Below are 22,189 nucleotides of genomic sequence, written 5' to 3'. Positions count from 1 at the left end.
ATCAGAAAGTTGATATAGTCAATAATGAGTAGAGCTGGGATTTTAAAACAGGGAGACTCCCTCTGGGTAAGTTCTGGTAAGTAGAAATTTTTGTGATGATAGAAAATTTATATCAGCACTGTTCAATAAAGTAAACATTACCCACATGTGACAATGTAGCTCGAAATGTAGCTAGTGTGAATGAAGAGATAAAACTTCTAATTGTATTGAATTTTAATTAATTTTAATTTAAACAGTATTTTGTGGCCAGTGGCTACCATATTGGCTAGTGTAACTCTATGGTCCATCTTCTCAATCACCTCACTGCACAGCCTCAAGAAAGCACTTTGCTACTTCTTGACTATTCTTTCATAAGCATATGCGCTGCAGCTCAAGTTATGCTTTGCATTTCTGAGTTTGGAAATAGAACAATTTTAGCATCGTAAATAGTCTAATGTAATAGTTTATCTCTTGTTATGATTTGTGGAAACAAAATAGAGAAGAAATCTGCTTGGCAGATCACTTTATCCTCTCTTCCACTTCTGTTTAGGTGAGATAAATCACTTATGGTTAATATACACAGTGTTCTGTAATGCAACGCCATGATGTAAATTAGCCTTGGTTTTTCTATGGGTATGTAAATTGTCTTTTTTAGGGCTTTATTTATAGAAAATTTCAAACATATAAAAATGTAAAGAGAATGGTACTTTGAAACACGATGTTCTCATTATCTAACTTTTAAAATTATCAGTTCATGGCTACTTTCACATCTTCTGTACTCACACATGAAACAGAATATCAAATGTATTTCAATTGATTTCAATTATTATCCTAATTGATTCAAAAACCATTCCAATTTTGGATAGTAAGAAACTGTTCATTGGCTGATAATTTTTTTATTTGTGTTTTATTCTACCAACTGCATATTCACTTTCATTTGTTTCGGCTAACTTTCAGTTTTAATGTAAGTTAATTTTACAGTAATAAAAAATTTCACAGGGTCTCAAGTAAAACATAAAAAACTAGACATATTAAAAAATAATCTGTATCCCTGTCTGCTCTCAATTTTTTTTGTTTCCCCTTTAGGTAACAATTTTTATGACTTTATTTATTTTTATTATCTTTTTCCCTTATTTACTTTATTACTCTATTACTTCATTTTATTACTTTATTTGCTTTATTATCTTTCTACTAAGGTATATAAATAAATACGTATATCTGTTAATTTTCTTCATTCTTGGATAAAAATATGGGCTAACATACGAAGCTTTCTCTTCCTTACTTTATTTAACAACATTTCCTGCCAATCATTATGTATTAGTACATAGAGCTATCTTTTATTCCTTTCATTGCAGCTACATGGTTCTTTATTGCATCTATGAGCTATTTTTTTTATTTAACAAAGTCCCTATGAATAGATATTTGGGATTATTTTCAGGCATTTAGTATTACAAGTCATTCTTCAATTAATAGCATTCTTCATAAATCTTTTCATGTTTTTGCCAGTATAAGACTTTCTTACATACAAAAACAAATGGAAAAACTGTAATGCCTAATTCTTTTAAAAAATAATCTTTTCAGAGTATGGTAATTCTGTGAGAGTCTAATTTTTGCTAGTATGTAGAAATATGATCACTAATTTTATTGAGATACACATACCCTTTGCATGCATACAAACCTAAAAGTATAGAGGTAGTGGGTGACTTTTAACACCTCTTGATTTCTTTCCACAGTTACAAAGCTAGAAATTCATACCAAAAGGCAATATACCTTTTACTTGAAAAGTTCCAGAGTTGTATTAGTAATGTGTTATTTTTTATACTGTCCATTTGAAGATAAGGAAGCAATCTCTATCACTGTCTCCACCTTCCTCTGTATCATCACCAAAGGACAGAATATGAGCTTGTGTTACTCAGTTTCAGATCTGATGAGGCCACGTTTGCTGGAAGGTAGGGTCACTCTTCTTTTGAAAGGTCTTAAACATGAAAGAAACTATGCCTTTATCTGGTGCTCTCTTCTCTTCACATGTGCTAGGAAAGTAAGCACACTCCTGTAGGCCCTGCCCTGCCCTGCCCTGCCCTGCCCTGCCCTTCCTTCCCTTCCCTTCCCTTCCTTTCCTTTCTCTTTCTTTTTTCTTTCTTCCTTTCTTTCTCTCTCTTTCCTTCCTTTTTTTCTTCTTTCTTTTTCTTTCTTTCTTATACTTATATGTCTCTCTGTAGAATTTATCTATCATTCATTCTATATACTGAAAAGTCAACTTTATTTCTACATGGACGGAACCTCTCTCTTCTGCCACTTGAGAACCTGCATGTTCCCTTGGGAGCAAATGTGACTTCTTTTACATTGTACCTCTCTGATTACATAACCTCTTGTGTTAACAAATGTTAGGAATTGCTCTCTTATTTGAAGCCACTTAGGGCTAAATAGCTTAAGAAAAATGGTTGCTCCATATGGTTCTGTATAACTTACCAAATGTGTCTGTATCATCTGGTTCAGGGGCCAAGTCTATCTAGCAATGTATTTATTATTTTACATCTTTAAGCCACTAATCCTCATGTATTTATCTTCCTCAAAATCTAAATACCTCTATTATTCATGCTTCTGTCATAGAAGCACTTTCAAGAATACTAGAGATTACAGTGAAATTTGATGTTTCACTATTTGAAAAGGACAATTACTGCTTTTATCATCTTCTGCAAAATGCCACGCAAAGAATTTGGCTGTTAGACATAGGAAAGGCTCTCTTCCCATCAGTAAGGAACAAATGACTGATGTCTATTATGTGATTCAACTCCATCGTAAAATATAGCTGTCAGTAATAAATATAAGGAGACATAAGTTCATTTTGCAAGCAAAGGCTAAAGTGTCTACTTGGCATTTGAGTTATAATTTAGCCCTCCTTTACCTCCAGCTATATAACATATTCTTAAAATTTTACAAATCAGAACAGAAATATATCCTAGAGGATCAACTAATACTTTATAATGATTAATTGATGACTAACAAAAATATTTTCCAGGCTGTGAAAATTAGTGACTTTGTAACTCCTACTGCATTCAGAAGTCTGAATATTAAAGTAAAATACAGTATATTTCATGATGGCATCCAGGAAAAGCTGTATCAGTGTGAGTCATCAGTTATGTGTGTTATGGGTAATGAACTAAAGAAGGATCATGCCTAGAATCCCTGACCTAGGCATTGAGATTTTGCTTAGTTTATATTTACAAAAAGAAGAATAAACAAGCAGAGTAGATTAGCCAAACTGTAAGATACGGACTTAAAAATCATAGAAATTCTGCAAAATAAAATTCTCTCAGGTATTAAATAAGGGATGAAACAAAAATTTCAAAACTTTGCAATATTAAATCAGATAAGCTGATAGATATGGAAATTCTTTATGAGCATTATTATCATGGAAGGGTGGTCCAGCAAATGTAGGGTTTCCCATTAGTGAATTGATGGCTTCCTTTAACTCTTCTACAATCTTGGCCATATATCTACTAGTAGAAGGATAATAGTGAGAATTTGGGGCTGAGAGTAAGGAAAATCTGGGTTAAACATAGTGATTTTGGTTATATCACTGGTTATTCACTTTGAACAATGCATCAACTCTAGTAAAAAGCAACAAGAAAACCTCTGTACCATCACCTTGATTATTTATATACATTCTAGTAAAAGCTAAAGACTCCCCTCTTATAACAAGCACAGACAACCATAAGTAGTAATCATTAATTGAGCATCTACTATGTTCAATCCATGTACCAATATTAACCCTGAATATAGTATTGCCTACTGTGCTCATTGTCCTTATAGTGAACTTTCTGTCCAATATCCCTTTAGGTAGTTAAATTTTATACCATATTGTAAATCTATTCTGCCCATCCCCTTAGTAGAAAAGCAAAGTTTAGTCACTTTACCCAAATACAGAGAATCAATAGGTTATACACCTAATCTATAACCCTTCTAGGAAACAAAATATGTGGTGGCCACCTGATTACCATTCTCATGCTATATATATTATATTATATAGAAATATAATAGTAGAAACTGAGGTAATTAGTGGGAGAGTTAAAGCTGAAAGGTCATGATGAGAAATGATGCTAGAGAGACCATGATAGAGCATATCTGTGTAAGTTTTGAGTGAGCAGAAATAAGTATACAAACATTGTGAGTAAAAAAATTAGAATACATGATGGCGATGTTAACAAAGAAACAGATGGAATTTGAAGTTCATTGGTATTAAGACACATCAGTCCACAAAATAATAGATTATTAGAAATGACTCATTTTCAAGTGACACAAACCCTGTATAAATCAGCTGATACAATGAAGTCCATAGGGAAAGTCTAGCTTAGAACTGAATCTAGGTACTAAAATGCTTATATCAGGAAACTTTATTGTAATTTTGCTTTTCTATGTGTTGGCTTCATTTTCTGACTGTTTCTCAATGAAAATAATTAGACTTACATTACACAAGATGTCATTTCCCAAGGAAAAAAAACGTGGTGGCATTACCAAAGAAAGGCTGAATGAGTGCTTGGCAGGCAAAAAAGCAAAGGCCTATTACCTTGAATCTGGTATTAGATTTTGGTGTGGCTATTTTCTGCTTTGTTTTATTTTCTAAACCACTGTATTGCGGTATTACTGACAAACAAGAAGTTTTACATATTTCATGTATATAACTTGATGAGTTTTGGAGATAAATATACATCCATGAAACCATCACCACATTCTATGTATAAACAACCTATCTATTGCTTCCAAAAGTTTCCTTCCCCTTCTTGTTTATGATGATGATTATTATTTATCTGTGATAACACGTAACATGAGATACAACCTCCTAGCATATTTCCAAGTATACAATACCACATTGCTAACCATAAGCACTATGTTGTACAGTAGATATTTAGGACCTACTCATCTTGTAAAACTGAAACTTCATATTATTTGACTAATACCTCCCCATTTTCCCTTCCCCCATCTCCTGGCAACCACCATTCCACTCTCTGCTCCTCTGAGTTTCACTGCTTCAGAGTCATCACGTAAGTAATATCATGTAGTATGTGTCCTTTTCTGTTTCTGCCTTATTTTACTTAGCATAATGCCCTTCAAGTTCTTCCATGTTGTTGCAGATGGTAAGATTTCTTTTGTTTTGAAATCAGTATTTTGTATAAGGTGTAAGGAAGGGATCCAGTTTCAGCTTTCTACATATGGCTAGCCAGTTTTCCCAGCACCATTTATTAAATAGGGAATCCTTTCCCCATTGCTTGTTTTTGTCAGGTTTGTCAAAGATCAGATAGTTGTAGATATGCGGCGTTATTTCTGAGGGCTCTGTTCTGTTCCATTGATCTATATCTCTGTTTTGGTACCAGTACCATGCTGTTTTGGTTACTGTAGCCTTGTAGTATAGTTTGAAGTCAGGTAGTGTGATGCCTCCAGCTTTGTTCTTTTGGCTTAGGATTGACTTGGTGATGCAGGCTCTTTTTTAGTTCCATATGAACTTTAAAGTAGTTTTTTCCAATTCTGTGAAGAAAGTCATTGGTAGCTTGATGGGGATGGCATTGAATCTGTAAATTACCTTGGGCAGTATGGCCATTTTCATGATATTGGTTCTTTCTGTCCATGAGCATGGAATGTTCTTCCATTTGTTTGTATCCTCTTTTACTTCCTTGAGCAGTGGTTTGTAGTTCTCCTTGAAGAGGTCCTTCACATCCCTTGTAAGTTGGATTCCTAGGTATTTTATTCTCTTTGAAGCAATTGTGAATGGGAGTTCACTCATGATTTGGCTCTCTGTTTGTCTGTTGTTGGTGTATAAGAATGCTTGTGATTTTTGTACATTGATTTTGTGTCCTGAGACTTTGTTGAAGTTGCTTATCAGCTTAAGGAGATTTTGGGCTGAGACAATGGGGTTTTCTAGATATACGATCATGTCGTCTGCAAACAGGGACAATTTGACTTCCTCTTTTCCTAATTGAATACCCTTTATTTCCTTCTCCTGCCTAATTCAAGATGGATTAAAGACTTAAACGTTAGACCTAAAATCATAAAAACCCTGGAAGAAAACCTAGGCATTACCATTCAGGACATAGGCATGGGCAAGGACTTCATGTCTAAAACACCAAAAGCAATGACAACAAAAGACAAAATTGACAAATGGGATCTCATTAAACTAAAGCGCTTCTGCACAGCAAAAGAAACTACCATCAGAGTGAACAGGCATCCTACAAAATGGGAGAAAATTTTCGCAACCTACTCATCTGACAAAGGGCTAATATCCAGAATCTACAATGAACTCAAACAAATTTACAAGAAAAAAACAAACAACCCCATCAAAAAGTGGGCGAAGGACATGAACAGACACTTCTCAAAAGAAGACATTTATGCAGCCAAAAAACACATGAAAAAATGCTCATCATCACTGGCCATCAGAGAAATGCAAATCAAAACCACAATGAGATACCATCTCACACCAGTTAGAATGGCAATCATTAAAAAGTCAGGAAATAACAGGTGCTGGAGAAGATGTGGAGAAATAGGAACACTTTTACACTGTTGGTGGGACCGTAAACTAGTTCAACCATTGTGGAAGTCAGTGTGGCGATTCCTCAGGGATCTAGAACTGGAAATACCATTTCACCCAGCCATCCCATTACTGGGTATATACCCAAAGGATTATAAATCATGCTGCTATAAAGACACATGCACACATATGTTTATTGCCACATTATTCACAATAGCAAAGACTTGGAACCAACCCAAATGTCCAACAATGATAGACTGGATTAAGAAAATGTGGCACATATACACCATGGAATATTATGCAGCCATAAAAAAATGATGAGTTCATGTCCTTTGTAGGGACATGGATGAAATTGGAAATCATCATTCTCAGTAAACTATCGCAAGAACAAAAAACCAAACACTGCATATTCTCACTCATAGGTGGGAACTGAACAATGAGATCACATGGACACAGGAAGGGGAATATCACACTCTGGGGACTGTTGTGGGGTGGGGGGAGGGGGGAGGGATAGCATTGGGAGATATACCTAATGCTAGATGACAAGTTAGTGGGTGCAGCACACCAGCATGGCACATGTATACATATGTAACTAACCTGCACAATGTGCACATGTACCCTAAAACTTAAAGTATAATAATAAAAAAAAAAAGAAATCAGTATTTTGAAGAGATATCTGCAGTTTCTTGTTTTTTTGCAACATTATTTACAACATCCAGGCCCTGGAAGTAACCTAAATGTCTATCAATGGGTGAATGAATAAAGAAAATGTGGTACATACATACAATGAAATATTACTAACAGCTAACAAAGAAAAATGGTGGCTAGTTTTTTAAAGGTTATGAAAACCATATTAATGAATCAATTTTTTTAACAGATTACTAACAAGACATATGCAAGTGGATATATTTATATATCATTATTATTCGATTAATCTACCAATATTGAATAACTATTATGTGCCTAATCCTGGTCTAGACTTTGGAAATAAGTAGTAAACACTGAGACAGAAATACAGATAATGAGTAAGCAAATAAAAAAGCAAGAAAACTATACAGACAATTAAAATATGGTGGAGGAATGAAAGGACTAGATGATGATACTTTTTAAGGGAAAATCTCTTCTGAAGATTTGATATTGCAGCTGAAAGCTGTCAAAAAGGAACCATCCAGTGTGTTCCAGGCAGATTAAAGAAGATAGCATCTGTTTATTTGTTATATTTGACTGTTATATGGTATTTAATTACTAGACATGGTAAACGAAAAAGTGCTTCCACAATAGTCTGTACTCATCAGACCATAACACTAACCAAATTTTCATGCAATTACTTATTTAACATCTTTATTATTCACCAGAAAAATAAGCTCCATATTGACAGGAACTTTAGTTTTTGTTTGTTCGATTGTGTATCCCCACGGCTAACTCTTGGTATGTACTCAGTGGATGTTTTCAAAATGGCAGGCTAGATGCAAAAGAATTGACAATATTGAAAACCTGTCCTTGAGAACTTTCTCAAAACAAACAATTCAATTCTCTTATTTTAAAAAGAAACTATAATCAATGTTTTAGAAGATTGACAATGATTTTGAAAGTCTTTTAGAGTCATCCCAAACACAAGCTTTGTGTTTGGGAACTCTTCCAAGTGCTTGGTAAAAATCAATCTTTCCTCATTATAGAGCAATATTCCTGACACACACACACACACACACACACACACACACACACACATATATATATATATATATATCAGGACACACACATATATATATATATCAGGAATATATATGTACATGTATCATCGTGTGTGTGTACATATATATGTGTACATCTATACATACATATACTTATGTGTGTATGTATGTGTATATATGTGTGCATATATATACTCATATATATATAATTTCCAGAATGTATAATACTGTATGCACATAATTCCAGAATGTATATATTCACATATATACACACATACATATATACATATACATACACACATACATATACGTATGTATAGATGTACACACATATGCATATATGTATATATAGATGTATACACACATATGCATATATGTATATATGCACATACACACATATACATATATGTATATATGTACATACACACATATATACATATGCATATGTGTATTTTATGCACACATATGTACATATGATATATATCCATATATACATGTATATATACACATATATACATATACATACACACATACATATATGTACATATATACACACATATACATGTATATATACATGCACACATATATACATATGCATGCACACATATATACATATGTGTATATATATGTACATACACACATATATATAACGACAGTAATAAAATCTATAATCAGAATTGTGCATCTTTTAAAAATGCATGTTTCTGCTCTGTTTTCATCAGCAAAATTTATAGATCAAATGCATCAACATGTTGTAGAAGTCTTAGAATGGTGATGTTTCTGGCATTCAATTTTGGGTCCTGATTTTAATTTTGCTGATTTCCATGCTATTGCTATGGTGATAGGATTAGAAACAACCATTGTACAAGAATGGCAATGGGTCTGCAATTCCATGAGATTTTTTCCTATTATAAAAAAATTACACATTCTGGAATTTACATGGAAATGGGCTAAAAATACAGAGAAGAAAGAATTTAAGAGTTCAGATGCATGAAGGTAGAGAAAGAAAGAAAATATATCAATGAGGGAAATGCTTGAGCCTATGTCAAGGGCTTAAACAGAAACCATAAGAAATAGCTTTCAGAATGATGCTAGAAGGAATGTAAGTGATTGTGGTTAAAGATCACCTCTAGCTGAGCACTAAATGGGTTGTGGGGAGCAACAATATGGAGCATGATTGGGAGAATAAATAAAGTGTGTGTGTGTGTGTGTGTGTGTGTGTGTGTGTGTGTGACAGAGAGATAGAGAGCCAGACAGAGAGACAGGCTGGACGATCTAGCAGAGTAAAAGGAAATTTGAAAAAGGAGGCAGAACAGACCATCTCACATTACTCACTACTGGTCAGGTGTGAGCTGGTGAGGCTGGAAAAAGCTTTAAATTCACAAGGAGAATAGAAACTTCATTTTAATATTGAAAATAAAACAGTATTAACCTGAAAATTGTGGGACTTGTGTCCCACAAAGCTAACAACTATATCTAATTTATTTTCCAGGAAATGGCAAAGAATATCTGACAAGATACATTTGAAAAAAGAGGTGGAAAATACTAAGATTGTTTCTGATTATACCTGATCATGTTGAGCTCTTTAGCAAGACATTTATGATCTCTAATATTAATACTCTTTACCACAGTATTATTTAAAAAAAACAGAAAAATAAATGGGACTCTATTTTTACTCTCAAAAACCATATAGTTTAAAAGTAGAAAAAAATTATAAGAATAAATTTACTGGGGGAAATGACAGTTTTCAAATTGCTCATAAGATACCGGCATTAAAGATAGAGATTCTAAAATCTTCTTTCTTTTGCATGGTCATTAAGTTACCTTCCAGCTCCTCCCAGCTGAAGACAATAATCTTTGTAAGAAAGAAGACTGATGCTCACACCTGTAAGCCCAGCACTTTGGGAGACCAAGGCAGGTGGATTACGAGGTCAGCAGATCGAGACCATCCTGGCTAAGACAGTGAAACCCCGTCTCTACTAAAAATACAAAAAATTAGCCAGGTGTGGTGGTAGGCGCCTGTAGTCTCAGCTACTCAGGAGGCTGAAGCAGGAGAATGGCATGAACCCAGGAAGCAGAGCTTGCAGTGAGCCGAGATCGCGCCACTGTACTCCAGCTTGGGCAACAGGGCGAGACTCCGTCTCAAAAAAAAAAAAAAAAGACTGATGAAAGCTGCAGTTATTTGCTTGCTTCTTATAATTCATTTTACTAAGTTGTAAATCTCCTGAAACAATTCATCTGTCTTTCATAGAGCAAGTCGCCAACAAATGCATGTCTGGTTGAGTAGCAAGCACCGTGACTGAAATTTGAAATCCAGGCTTAAATGTGCCTCATTCATACTGGCATAACTACTATTAAAGTTAAGAATAATATAAATGGAGAAATCAACTTAAACAAAGGTCAGACAAGAAGAGTGAGTAGTTGCTGGTAAGTGGGGGGAAAAGGAGAAAAACTACTGGAAAAGTGGACTAGAATATTTTATTAATTTTAAAAATGTGAATTCATTTCAGCAGCAAACTTGAGGCTGCTGACCAGGCAAAGAATAACAGATCACTGTATGTATTTGATTTAGGCAGTACACTAAATTTCCAATGAAATATCTAGATATGACTGCTTTTTATCACGGTTAGAATATTGATGCTATACACATGTGCAATGTCCATTCCATGTCTAATTTGATCAGATAAAGCAGGGACTTAGCCACCATCTTTGAGGGGAAGAAGACAGAACATCATATATTAAGAATAAATTAAAGTAGGTTAATTTGTTTTTTTAAAAAAAATAGAAAATTAAGAAACACATTGACAGAGCTATGAAATCAAACTTGCCTGCCAGAGCAGTACATATTCAAGTTCAGAATACCCTTCCAAAGAAAGACAAGCAAGGAAATATGGTAATGTGTAAAGAATACTAAGATTTAGCAATATCGTCTCTGTTTTTAACTAGCTATGTGACCCCCTCTGTGTTCTTCAGTTTCCTTCTGTGAAAACTGAAAGTGGAGGATGAATTAATCTTGTAGGTCTTCTTGTTCTATCATTCTATGTAGAGAGAAGGCTTTTACATGATGGAATGATCAATGGTATTTATTGTAACATCCAAACTAATTAGAGATGATTCAACAGCACCAAATACATGTGGGCTCATTAATAATCATAACACTGAAAACCATGCAATCTTTTTTTTCATCTTTTTAAAAAGTGTTCAGTTCTCTTCTTGGGTACTCATAGGAGAATAATTTATATTAAGCTGTTGGCGTCACAGTTAATAAACCTAATGAAGTATAGCCGAGCTCCAGATTTCAGTTTTGATGTGGTTAATTGATTTTATGAAATCTTTAAGCGTATGAATGACAAATGTTTAGAAGTCACTCCTTGATCCCATTTTGTATGTTTGCAGTGACTTCAATTTGAAAACTCTCAATGGTGATTTTGCCTATTTATTTTTAACACAGATGTCTAATAAATTTCCCATCTTTTAGCCTAAATACAGCATCACTGTTTGCCCCAGGCAACAGGCAAAAATGATTGATAGCATTTCAAAATTCCAGAAGAAGCACAGAGGGTGCTTCACAGTTTCTGTCATAATTAATTGAGAGTCCAACAAGAACATATGTTTGTGTGGCATTACAATGGGAAAGTGTTAAAGGAAATGGAGTTATTTCCACTTGTAGCCAATGGTGGGCAAATGAAAGCAGAATCTGCCCTACAACACTGAACAAAAGAAAATTAAAAAGTGAATCTATTTCAAATTCAGTCTGTTTGGCAACCTGTAATTCATAATTAACTGGTGTTTCAGGGCAGATTAATTACATAGTACTAACCATGCAATTATAGGTAAATTTATTTATTTCTTATTCTTCAGCATTTTAGGCAAGGGGAGCTCACCATACATGTTAATTACTTTTAGATCCACTCAATGTAATTTCCATATAAAAGGTAGAGATGTGTAATTACCAAGTATTCAGTATTTAACAAGTATATGTTTCTCAGACTAAAGAAACGAGGTACAGTGCAAAAAGCAGGGTTTTAAAGTCAAACTTGTATTTGAATATTTGAATCCCATTTTCTCCACATTATTACGGACTTTCTCATCAGTAAGAATAGAGTTGCTGTATTGATTAAATATGCGATCACTTAATTTATCTCTAGCTATATAGCACAGGTATAGACACTGAAATCATTTTTCAGCCTGCTCAGATACCTCGCAAGTCTTCATGGCTTGACTATTCTGTTCCTTCTGCCTGATACAATATTTATGTATTTCTACAGCTGTTTAGTTCCATCTTGTTTTTCATGATCTAGATAAAGATTCAGCCAAGTATGGCCAGTGGGTCAAATTTACCATCACCCCCCACCACAAAGTTTCCTAAATAAAGTTTGATTGGAACACAGCCATGCCTATTCATTTAAGTATTGTTCATGGCTATTTGCATACTACAACAGCAGAGTTGAATAGTTGTGACCAAAAACTGCATGGCCCACAAAGCTTAAAATATTTTTACTTCAGGTATTTTTCCTAATACCTAATGTAAATGACGAGTTAATGGGTGCAGCAAACCAACATGGCACATGTATACATAGGTAACAAAACCACACATTGTGCACATGTACCCTAGAACTTATTTTTTAAATATATATATATGTATATATATATATTTGCTATCTAGCAGATAGTAAAAGTTTGCCAACCCTTGATTCAGAAAATGCTCCATATTCTCTATGCTTCATTTCCTGACCAACAACATGTTTGTTTTGATATCATTTGTGTTGTACATTAACTGTATTTTCACACGAGCACCGAGAAGTGGAGACTGCATTTCAGTGTTCCTTTGTCTCCAGTCTGCTTAACATAATATCTGACACTCAAATACTTTTTGTTTGAACCTAAAAATAAATTAGTAAATTTATATAGTCAGCTCTCTGAATTCATGGGTTCTACATTTGTGGATTCAACCAACCTTAGATTGAAAGTGTAGTTAGGCCTAGGACAGGATGTTGCCACTGTACTAAACACATACAGATTTGTTTTTGGTCATTCTGCCTAAACACTACAGTACAGCAACTACTTACATAGCATTTACATTGCATTCAGCATTAAAAGTAATCTAGAAATCATATGGGAGAATATGCATAGGCTTTATGCAAATACAATATTACATAAGGGACTTGAGCACCCACAGATTTGGGTATCTGTAGGGATTGGGAGTTCCTAGAACCAATCCCCCAAACACGAATACCGAGGGATGACTGTATATAGATTGGATGTCAGTCTAGATAGAACACAAATTAATATTTTTAAAGTGTTTACATGGAAAAATATATGTGTACATAGACACAATACACTGAAGAAGAAGTTCTGAAAGCTAAATGTACATGCTTATTTCTCAGAACAAGGATTCAGACCTCTGATTAAAGGACAAAGGACTGAACAAGCTTTAATACTGATTTCTGCAGTGGGTTTCAGCTGTTTTGTGACCTGTTCTAGATTTGTTACACAGTTGTGTCTGTATGTGTGTATGCATGTGTATGGCTTGAACAGAACAGGAGATTATTTATTTCATTGATATAAAATCTGACATAGAGCAAATTTCTTCCAGACTAAAATCCTTCCCATTCTGTACTTTCTGGTCTCTTAGTTTTAATCTTCCCTGCATATAAAAGTGCCATAATTCCAAATACGACTGAATATTACCTGTGTTATCATTCTTAATTTATACCATATGTATTTAAATTATTCCTAATCTAGAGGATATTTTTGAACAGAAAATATCTAAACGGGTTATAAAGTTCAGATTATTTAATTTTCTCTCATGTAAAACAGGATCTATTTCCCCCATTATAGAAAAGAGTATTCTGTCTGTTGTTAATTACAAATGCTAAATTATTATGTTGCATGAAAGATAGACAAAAATATTACCTGTCTCAATTACTGCCTGTATTAGTCCATTTCACACTGCTGATAAAGACATACCTGAGACTGGGAAGAAAAAGAGGTTTAATTGGAATTACAGTTCCACATGGCTGGGGAGGCCTCAGAATCATGGCAGGAGGAGAAAGGCGCTTCTTACATGGCTGCAGCAAGAGCAGATGAAGAAGTAGCAAAAGTGGAAGCCCCTGATAAATCCATCAGATCTTGTGAGACTTATTCACTATCGCAAGAATAGTACCGGAAAGACCGGCCCCTGTGATTCAATTATCTCCCCCTGGGTCATTCCCACAACACATGGGAATTCTAGGAGATACAATTAAAGTTGAGATTTTGGTGGGGACACAGCCAAACCCTATCACTGCCCGTATTGTTTTTAGTGTGTTTCTTTTTGGTAATCAGCATGATCTGTATAAGAGGTATTTCCAAACTGATTTCAAAGACAGCTTTTGGTTTTGCCCGCTTTACTTGCTTTGATTGGACAATGACAAGGTCAGAAACCTTTTGTAAACACTGAGACTGTCTAGATTAATTACAATCCTTAATAAAATGAAATGGTATGTAAGTAGTCGCTATACCACAGTGTTAGCTTTAATTTTACTTAATCTGTCAGGGTATTGTGACTTCACTCTTCATGCCTTAAAAATAGTGGCCACCACTTTGTTTAATCTTTTAAGGATTTACAAACTTTGTTCAAGTTTCTACCCTTTTATATGTGTGGGTAAATTAGGCCACTGTAACTGTCATTATTTTTTGTTTGTTTTTACTCCTTAATATCTTCTGTAAGTGATTTACATCCATTAAAGGTTAACATCATGATTACTCAGGCTTTGGTTTACCTGCTCTGGTGTATGTTTTCCCAGTATAAAATGTTGCTCTCCCAATATTCCTGGGGCATCACTCTAATGCCAGGATGTATTAATGCCTTAATAAACATATTCCTCCAAAGTGAATCATGGCTGTCCAAAATTAATTGCCATAAAAATGGAGATTATAATCAAGATTATCTATTACATGTGCACTGAGGCACAACAGTTAAAATGGAGACTGTGTGTAGTTATTGAGGTCATGAACAGCCACTACCCTTATGTTCATTGCTTAATTATTAGCAACTATTTATAACGTATGCCATTTCTTACGTGCTACCTGGCCCTATGCTGAAGAACTATGAACTGATATCTATAAAATATAAGTGTATAATTGTGTAATTGATCACTCTTAAGAAAGAGGGAAGGTTGCCATAGCACTGACAATAGTATTTTGTATGCATGCATGTGTGTTTATTTATTTATGGACTTACTTTTCTTGACTGCTGAGCATTCATTCTCATTTTCTTCTAGTAAGAACACCTTCCAGTTCTGTTTGAAGAATCACTCCTCCATCACTGTGCTTTGTGTTTCCTGGGTCCATCAATCAAAGTATCCAGCTTTCTGCTAACTGAAGAGAAAGCATATGGCTCAAGCTAGTTAAATTATGCTCTCTGTATTACTCTTGAGTTTAGAAACTTGAATGTCAAATTTAATGAGAAATATCATTGCTTTTGTTTTAAATACCCCAGAGCTGACTTATCTCCTGAAGAGATAAACATTTAGCTTATGCACCTGGTTTGACCTGGTCTACCCAAAGATAGCACTTTATTATTTTATTTAAACCTTGTGAGCCACATCATATCCTTCCAATTAATTTTCTTTCTTTCTTTTTTTTTTCTTTTTTGAGACAGAGTCTCACTCTGTCACCCAGGCTGCAGTGCAGTGGCATGATCTCGGCTCACTGTAACCTCTGCCTCCTGGGTTCAAGCAATTCTCCTGTCTCGGCCTCCTGAGTAGCTGGGACTACAGGTGCATGCCACCACACCTGGCTAATTTTTGTATTTTTAGTAGAGATGAGGTTTCCCTATATTTGTCAGGTTACCTGCCTCAGATTCCCAAAGTGCTGAGATTACAGGCATGAGCCACCATGCCCAGCCAAATTTTCTTTGACCTACTAATACAAAGTTTCTTTCTCTTGAAAACAATGCACTTAATTGCATTGCGATTGCAAGCTAGTTTTGCAAGCTGGAGAACCAGGAAAGCCAATGTCTGAAGGTCCGAGAAGGGGGATTGAAAGGTGGGGCATGAGAGCAAGGGATGGGCCATGGTGTAAGTCTCAGCCTGGTAGAGCACTGATATCCAAGGCCAGGAGAAGATGGATGTCCCAGCTTAAACACGGAGAAAAAAAAATTGCCTTTCCTCCACCTTTTCATTCTATTGGGCTTTCCATTTTCAGTCTTTGCCGTTTCATGATGCTATAACAAAATGCCATAAACTGGGTGGCTTCTAAACAACAGAAATTTGTGTCACAGTTATGGAGGCTGGGAAGTTCAAGCAAATTTGGTATCTGGTGATAGTCCACTTCCTGGTAAGCCATCTTTTCACTGTAACCTCACAGGGTGGAAAGGGCAAGGGGTCTTTTTCTTGGTCTGTTTTTTTTCTTGGGCACCATTCTCACTCACATCATCTCTGACCTCGTGCAGTATTCATCTACCAAAGGCTCCACATAATACCATAACTTTGGAAGGTAGGCTTTCAACATATGAATTTTCGGAGGACATAGACATTCAGATCATCGCAGTCTGATTATAAGAACTTTCTATTATAAACCTATTTGGTGCATTTAAACATATCTTATACATTTAAACCTTTAATAGGATACAATGTCTTCCAGGAAATTGAAAAGAATAATAAACCAAGAAGGTGAATAGAAAAGCATTCCTTATTAATCCCTGAGCTATAGCCCTGTAGTAGAAGCTGGCTTTTAAATGTTCTGTAATGCTTGGTGTGTACAGAAGAATGCAACAGATTCCAATTGTGTCATCATTTGCAAGTAGCCTAGGCTTTAATTTTAAAAGAGGTTGAATACTACTTACTACTTGTCCTAGTTTCCTATTGCTACAATAATAAACTGTCACAACATAGTGATGTAAAACAACACAAAGTATCCTCTTATGGTTGTGGAGGTCAGAGGTCTACAGTTATTTTCATTGGGCCAAAGTAATGGAGTTGACAGGGATTCCTTTTGAGGCTTTGCAGAGAAACTCATTTTTCTTGCTTATTTCTTTTCTTTCTTTCTTTTTTCTTTTCTTTTCTTTTTTTTTTTTTTTTTTTTTGAGATACAGTCTTGCTCTGTCACACAGGCTGGAGTGCAGTTGCGCTCACTGCAACCTCCGCCTCCTGGGTTCAAGCGATTCTCCTGCCTCAGCCTCCTGAGCACCTGGGACTACAGGCACACACCACCACGCCAGGCTCATTTTTGTTATTTTAGTAGAGACGGGGTTTCACCATGTTGATCAGGATGGTCTTGATCTCCTGACCTCATGATCCACCCGCCTCCGCCTCCCAAAGTGCTGGGATTACAGGCGTGAACCACCGTGAACCACTGCGCTCGGCCTTCTTGCCTATTTCTAATGGTCACCTGTATCCTTTGGTTCCTGACGTCTTCCTCCATCTTCAAATTGCATCATTCCAATTATGGCTTCCATCATAACATTGCCTTCTCCTCTGACTTCTCCTGCATTTTTCTGTGAGGATCATTGTGATTACATTGGGCCCACCTCTAAAATCTGGGAGCATCTCCTCATCTCAATATCCTTAATTTAATCAAATCTGCTAAGTCCCTTGTACCACACAGGGTAACATTCCCAAATTCCAGAGATTATTATGTGGATATATTTGGGGGCCCATTATTCAGCTTACCATACCCTTTTAAATTATCTATACTTGATCCTAAATGTTATGTTGGACTCATAACACTTATCAGAGCTAATATGTATTTACAAAATAAAAAAGCAATGTCCTAATTGCTATGGTTCTGTTTTCCCAAAAGCTCATAATTTACTGGACAAGTCAGGTACACAGCCAAATGTATTAGGCTGACGCAAAAGTAATTGTGTTTCTTGCCATTAAAAAAATGGCAAAAAAAAACCTGCAATTACTTTTGCACCAGCCTAATAAATCTTAGCAGATTTTTCTTTTATTTTATTTGCTATAGAAGCAGAAGTATATGTTTTGATACTATGAATATTTTCACAATATTTCAATTGACCAAACAAACCAGTATTCAAAGTCATAATTTTATAGTAGGGCTGCATTCAACTTTTAGTGTGTATGGCATTCAAGAGGTCATGACTAAGATACTTTTCAGTGTTTTCTGAATTTACAAAACATCTTCTGTGATTTTATTACCTGAAGCAATAAAAATTTTATACCTCTGAAAGGCAGCTTCTAAATCAGTAGTTTCTAAACATTGATTTTTCGTCTCACGCTCCATAATGAAGACTTCACTCGTCGGAGAAGAATGGGGAAAAATATGAAAATGTAAGGAGTTTTTTATAAAACTAAATGTATTCAGTTTTAAGACTGTCCTTCATGTCCTTTTCACAATTTTTACTTTTCAAAAAATTTTAGAGATCATAAGTAAATCTTTTTAACCTGAAAAATAATAATTTAATGAATGTATGTCAGTAGCAAATTAATACACACACATACAAACATACATGCATACATTCTGGCTTATAAAATTTGAAAATCTAGAAATCATATCTGTAGCATGTTAATTAAATTACACTAATAAGTTAGTATTAACACCTATAATTGTATACTGCTAAAAAATTTACAAAATACCTTCATATCCATTAGCTCAAGGGCCCTCCCCACAAAATAAATCCATGAGGAAAAAAGTAAGTGATTATTATCTTCATTTTGTAGAATGAGAAATAAAAGCACAAAATTTTAGATGACTTACCAGAATTATTTCAGTTGATATGCTGTATCTGTCATCTTAAACTTGCCTTATATCTTCAACCAGTATTCAGAACATTTCATTTATCACCTTGCACTAACTAAAATGTTGGTTTTCCCTAATTCCTCTGCAGTCAGCTCAAGTTCCATATCCACCGCTTGAGCTGTGCACATTTCCTTTGGACCAACTGTCCCAGTGTGGGGAGGCTAAAGAGAGATATGCTAATGCATCTTCCTCGTTCATACTGTTGGTTTTAACCCAGCTTTGTCGTTTTTTTTCATCTTCCTAAACTATAACTTCCATCTCTGAATCTCATGTTTTTAATGGGGAAAAAAAAAAGGGCATCTATTTTGAGTGCTTCAGAAAGGTCAAAAAAATAAGGAAATTAATGTGATCAGTGGTTTGGCCACATATGGGTAAGTGAAAAGTATGCATTGTAGAGTGCTGGGTATGAAACATATTTAGAATGGGATAACTGATAATAAAGACAAAGGGCACATAACTCTTTCAAGATTGTTACTAGAAATAGGTATAGACAAATAAAAAGAATGTTAGAGAATGATAAGGTATGAGGTCAACATAATTGATTTTTTAATTACGTGAAACAGAAATTATGCCACAGAAATACATGACTCCTTTATATATAATAACCCAATATGCTACTCCTTGAAAAATCTGGTTAGAGGTTAGTAGTGCTTAATCACTTTAACATATATCAATTACAGAAAATGCTACAACTTCATTAAATTATTCTTTGGTGATATATTGTGGAAACAGCATTCAGAGAAGGCTCTCTAAATGTTATGGAGGCAGGTGAAAGCCCTTCTACTCCATTATTGGAGGGGATGTAAATTAGCGCAGCCATTATGGAAAATATCAGGAAGGCTTCGCAAAAAAATAAATGGAGATGGAATAGTTGGATTTGAAAATTAGGGAAAAATAAACCTTCAGCCTTATCTCATTTTATACATAAAAATTAGTTTGTGATGAATGATAGACCTCAATGTAAAACAAAAGTGTAAAGCATTTGAAAGAAAATATAGAAGAATATCATTAATTCTTGATTGAGACAAAACTTGCTTAGATAAGTCAGAAAAAAGCAGTAATCATGAAAGCAAAAAATGACAAACTGGGTTTCAACAAAATTGAAAAATTTTGTCATGACACGTATTTAACAAAATGAATAGGAAAACCACAGACTGGAAAAAATACATATTTCGACATTTAAAAGCCCCTTAAAGGTCAACAATAAAAAGGACAAAACATTTTTGAAAAGGGAAAGAGGGCAATGGTTTTGACTGGTTGGACTGTCTACAACAGAAAACATATTTTTTCATTAGAGAAGTAATAATTTAGTCCTCAATTAGGTCATATTTCATACTCATATGGATGGCTAAAATTTAAAAAACAGTACCAGTTTTAAATATTGACAGGATGTATAGCAACTGATACTTTCACATATTGGCAATGGATGTTTACATTGTTGTAATCATTTTGGTGAACTGTGACCCAAATTCCACTCCTCGGTATTTATCTAAGAGGATTGAAAATAGATATCCACAGACATATACAAAAATATTCGTCATAACTTTATTCATAATAACTATGCCTTGAAATAACCCAAATGCCCACCAACTAATAATCAATAAACAAATTTTTATGTGTTCATACTACTTAATATAAAGAATCAAAATAGCAAAAACTGTATATGAATGTATATATAAATACACAAATTATATAAAATTTGAGAAACATTTATATTATATAGAGTGAAAGTAACCTGTGATAAAGGAGTAAATACTGTATTGTTTCATTTGTATACAGTTCCAAAACAAGAAAAACTCATCTATGGTTATTGACATCAAAGATTAGTTGCCTTTTGGGTAGAGGAGAAGGGAGCAAAAAAGGGGACATGGGAGAACTTTCTGGGGTGCTGAGATTCTTGTGGATGTTGGTTTCTATGTGGATTACAGCTGTATAAGCAATTGCCTCAGCTCATTAAACTTATCACTTAATATCTCTACATCTTGTTGCATATAAATTATAAATTAATTAAGAAAAGAAAAAGGATCAGTAAAAATGTATTAGTCCAATACTATACAATGTCTCCATTTAAAAAAATTCTTGAAATTCTCTATGAATTAGTATGCTCAATAGCAGAACAAAATTATATGGTTTTTGTCTAAAGAATAATTTAAAATAGGAAGATTTTTACAACAGATTTTAAAACTCAACTTCCTTCAAGGGTGACCATCTTTGACGTTTTCTTTTCAGATGCCTGAAAATATTCTTGAAAAAGAGAAGAGGATCTCTTATGCTACGTAAGATTGTATATATTCTTTATGTTTTGGTGTATTTCAACTTTGTTTTGGTGATCCGATATTTATTTTAATCTAGGAAAAATGGCAGTAATAATCATGCTAAACTAAACTCGAAACAAAACAAATATAAATAATATATACTTTGTCTAACACCAGAGTATTCTAACATCTGTACGTGATGTTATTTCTAGGAAGAGGTATATTCCTTCATGTTTTCCCCTCTGTATGACTTTAGAAAGGACTAATATTTTGAGATGTCCTCACAATAAATGAATGTTTTGAAATATACTGAAAAAAATGTGAGGTGTATTGAAAATATGCTTCTTTGCTTAACAGCCAAGGCGTAAGAAATACTCATATCTTATTATGAGTATTCAACTTGGGCATTGAATGAGTTTAGGTTGCATAACACTTTTAACAAGACAATAATGAAAACATAAAAACAATAGAAAATAAAAAGTTTTCTAGAAAACATATCTACAAAATGAGAACATGCTCTCAAATAATTTCAACGTGTAGCTTGTAATTATTATTCAGTGATCTCCATTCCAGCTCAGTATATTAAACCTTCACAGTTAAAAGCCCCGCCCTAAAACTTAATGTCTTCTACCAAAAACTTGTACCAAAATCATAAAAGCAGATTTCTGCAGTTCCCTGTGAAAAATATGTAAAATGTATTCGAAAAAGATGCCAGACACGAAGACTACATATTGTATGGTGTCATTTATGACGAATGTCTAAAAAATTGTAAATCCATAGGGACAGAAAGTAGGCTAAGCAGTTGTCTGGGGCTGACAGGGAGAGGGCATAGGGAATAATTGTCAATAAATATGAGTGATCTTACTGGGATGATGGAACTACTCTAAAACTAGATTATGCTGATGATTGCACAACTTAGTAAATTTACTAAAAATCATTGAATAGTACACATAAACTTCGTAAATTTAAATGTGTTTGAGGCCCCGTGCGCGGTGGCT

This window comes from Pan troglodytes, chromosome 9 (genome assembly GCF_028858775.2).
Source record: "Pan troglodytes isolate AG18354 chromosome 9, NHGRI_mPanTro3-v2.0_pri, whole genome shotgun sequence".
In the NCBI taxonomy this organism is placed as follows: domain Eukaryota; kingdom Metazoa; phylum Chordata; class Mammalia; order Primates; family Hominidae; genus Pan; species Pan troglodytes.
Note: the sequence above shows the minus strand (reverse complement) of the source record.